Source organism: Chrysochloris asiatica, unplaced genomic scaffold, assembly GCF_000296735.1.
Source record: "Chrysochloris asiatica unplaced genomic scaffold, ChrAsi1.0 scaffold00001, whole genome shotgun sequence".
Lineage (NCBI taxonomy): Eukaryota > Metazoa > Chordata > Mammalia > Afrosoricida > Chrysochloridae > Chrysochloris > Chrysochloris asiatica.
Window position 1 is genome coordinate 45,084,262 of NW_006408519.1, and position 4,303 is coordinate 45,088,564.

The window sequence follows — 4,303 nt, forward strand, 5'->3', positions numbered from 1 at the left end:
GGCCCCTATTTAGTCACATTGCTTTGTTTAGCCCAGAATGTGGGCTCAGGCCTGTGAGCCTGGCTGGCGGATTTAAAGGTTCGCTATTTCCCGCCTCTGCTCCAAATTCCACAGGCTATAAGCCTTCAATCCTTTAAACTATTCCTATCTCTGTGAGTCCGAATTTTGGAGCTCTGTCTTGGAATTTTTTTGCCTGGAATTCTGAGTTATTGCTGACGGGGACCTTCACTATGCCTTCACCCTAGCTGCCAGCAAGCCCTGCCCTCCCTGCTTCTTCAGTAAGTCTGTAATGTCCTTACTCAGTTTCAGGCCCTTCTGATTTCTGCTACTTTTTGAAATGCTGTGAAGTGGATTATGACCCACAGCGACCCAGTATAGGGTTTTCAATAGCAGTTGTTGAGCTAGACCCACAGTTCCTACAATTCAAAAAGCTTTGCAGTCTGGTGGATTAAACCACAGCAAGGGTGTTTTGTTACTGGTATTAAGCTGCTACTCAAGGGTGTCTCAGCTTAGGCTGGCCCAAACCTTGATGCTTTGATGGGCGGGCCTGAGGCTAGGAGGCTGGGCAGAGCGCTGGCCTAGGCCGAAGAAGTGGGGGATGGGCTTGGTGCTTGCAGGCAGATGGGGTCTGTTTTTGATGATATCTAAAATGCCTCTCTTTGTCTTCCTGTGCCTTGAGACCCCCAATTTGCCCTGTATACACACCGGTAATGCCTAACGAGGTAATGAGGACCCCCCTGGGATAGACTATGTTGGTTCCTGTGGCCCCGCTAGCTCTCTGAGAGTGTCCGCCCTTTGAATGGGTCTGCTCAAGCCTTGTTAAATTCTGCAGTGGGCAGGGCCGTCCCCAGGATGGGAGTCGGGAGCAGGCGGGTGGAAGCTCAAAATACTCGTAACTCCTAAATAGTTTGAGCCTTCAAAAAAACAAGTTCATAAAGTTGAAGCCTAATGTTTTATGTTTACCCAAAAGCTGTCTGTCTACCAGGTGGGGGCACCCCTTTGTGATACCGCCCCCTACTTTCTCCTGATCCTGCGTACCTGTGCTGCCCGGTCAGGGAAGCACCAGAAGTCAGTGAAAATCTTTCTTGTTTTGTTTTTGTTTTTCTTTAGGAATGCAGCTTTTTCAAAGTCAGAAAATCCATAAAAATGCTTATTAGAAAAATCTGAGGATCAAAATATAGAACGTTGTTATAAATTGTCAATTCAATTGGAAGCTTTGTTATGTGAAGAATATTAAAATACCTTTGGTGGAGTTCAGTTTGTTATTTGAATTATTAGGTTCATCATATTTCAATTAGAGTGATTGAGAATCTAATATATACCTGGCACTCTACTAAGGATTTTATAAATGATATCTCATTTAAATTATTTATCTCATCCAAAAATGGTAGAAAACAACATGTTTTAATTGCCCTTTTCTATTTGGGAAAGAAATAGTCAGCCCTAGGTTGTCAGGATACAGCAAAATCACCTAGAAGTTTGTTCACAGATTGCTAGGCCTCACCCACATCAGAATTTCTAATTTAGTTACTGTAGAATGAAATCATCTGCCATTCAGTTAATTCTAATGCATAATAACCCCATATGTTTCAGAGCAATACGGTGCTTCATATGACAGTCCATGCCTGGATTCTCAGAAGTAGCTTCCTTCCAAGAAAGTTTTGCATGGATTCAAAATTCCTACATTTCTATTAGCAGCCCAGCACTTTAATAATTTGGGTCTTTATATTTAGAATGGGAACCATGAGTTTGTGTGTCCAACAAGTTCACAGGTTATGCTGGTGATGCACATCCTGGGACCCCATTTCCAAAACCACCTCAATAAGTCATAAACTAATTATGCTTTATCAGTCACCACAACCCAGATCTTGAGACCAGAACTAGATGGTATCCTATTACCACTACCAACTCCTCAGAAAGGGATTGAAATAGAAGGTCCTGGATAGAGTGGGAGAAAATGTAGAGCAAAACTCAACATTATATAATGTTCAGACTTGTGCTCACTTTGGCAGCACATATACTAAAATTGGAACTATACAGAGAAGATTAGCATGGCCCCTGTGCAAGGATGACACACAAATTCATAAAGCGTTCCATATTTTTCATGTAAACTATCACATAATTCACAATAAAACATTAAAGAAAAAAGAGTTATAGTCTTGGAAAACCTATGGTGCTGTTATATATATATAAAAAAAAAGTTCAGACTTGCTGGTCAGATAAAGGCTGGTGCATCATTGAGAAGACGAGCCTTCATTATGCTCAGGAGTGGAAAGGAACTGATGCTGTGTGGCAATTTTCAGCCCAGCAATAGATAGGGGAATAGTGGTCACAACCCTACTGATGTATGCACACATTAGAATGGTCAATCATTTGAGACCAAAAGTGCATCAACCCAAGGAAACAATTCAGAAAGGTTGGGATAAACCAAGGAATGGAAACGAGAAGCACAGGGAGAATGTGGGAGAAATGATGGTACATTGAGGAAATTGCAATAAATGAAATGAAATCAAGTGTGTATGATTCAGTAAATGCAAGCCTGATGATCTGTTCTGGAAACCACTGAATTCACTTTTTAAAAACTAAACAGTCCAAAGAAAAATAAAGAGTGAGAAAAGGGTGTCAAATTCAGTTCACCAGCTAGGTGATGCTGATGACAATATTTCATCTCAGAGCTTCAGTTTTTACATCTATAAAGTTAAAATCCACCTCTTACTTGTCTGTCAGTTTTTTATACTGTGATGGCGAGTATTTTGCTGTGATGCTGAAAGCTATACCATTGGAATTCAAAATACCAGAAGGATCACTGATGGTGGACAGGTTTTAACTGAGCTTCCAGACTATGACAGATTAGGAAGGCTAGACAGAGTACTTTGGAATGTTTAGCCATTAAAAATGTTATGAATAGTGGTGAGACACTATCTGATAACATCAGAATATTTAATATTGAAACATGATAAATAACACCAAAATATTGTCAGATATATTTCCAGAAGGTCATCGCCTCAGGTTAGAAGGCATCTAAAATACAACTGGGAAAGAGCTGCCTCCACAAGGTAGAGGTGATTATGATGATGTAAATAGGGTAAAGCTTTCAGAAACTTCATTTGCTGATGGTACACAACTCAAAATAAGGGGAAATAGCTGCAACCATCCATTAATAATCAGAGTATAGAATGTATAAAGTACGAATCTAGAAACATTGGAAGTTGTCAAAAACGAAATTGTACTGCTAAAGATTGATATCCTAGGCATTAGTGAACTAAAATAAACTGATATTAGCCATTTTGAATCTAATAATCAAATGGCTTACTATTCTGAGAATGACAAATTGAAGAGGAATGGCATAACATTCATCATCAAAAAGAACATTTGAAGATCTATACTGAAGCATAATGATGTCTGTGTCAGGATAATATCCATCTGCCTACAAGGAAGACCAGTTAATACCACTATTATTCAGACTTAGGCACCAACCACTAAAGCCAGTGATGATGAAAATGAAGAATTCTATCAACTTCTTCAATCTGAAATTGATCAAACATGCAATCAAGATGTATTGTAATTACAGGTTATTGGAATGCAAAGGTTGGACACAGGAAGGATCAGTAGTTGGAAAATATGGCCTTGGTGATAGAAGCGATGCTGGAAATCACATGATAGTATTTTGCAAGACCAATGACTTATTCATTGTAAATACCTTTTATAACCAACAAAAAAGATGAGTATACACATGGACCTTACCAGATGGACTACATGGAAATCAAATTGACAACATCTGTGGAAAAAGAAAGGGAAAAGTTCCATAACAGCCAAAACAAGGCCAAGGACAGACTGTGGAACAGACCATCAATTGCTCATCTGCAAGTTCAGGCTGAACCTGAAGAAAAATAAAACACATCCACAAGAACCAAAATATGACCTTGAATATATCCAACCTGAATTTAGAGATCATCTGAAGAACAGATTTGATGCATTAGATACTATGACCAAAGACCAGAAGAGTTATGAGATGACATCAAGAATACCATAAGGAAAAAAGCAAAAGATCATTAAGAAGATATGAATGAAGGAAAAGACCAAAATGGATGCAGAGAAGTCTCTGTAAGTTGCCCTCCAGTGTAAAGATGATAAAACAAATGGAAAAATATATGAGATAAAAGTTCTGAGCAGAAAAATTTAAAAGGCAGTTTGAGATGACATAGTAAATTATTATAATGAAATGTACAAAGACCTAGAGTTAGAAAACAAAAAGGGAGGAACATGCTCAGCATTTCTTTAGCTGAAAGACACGAAAAAAAAA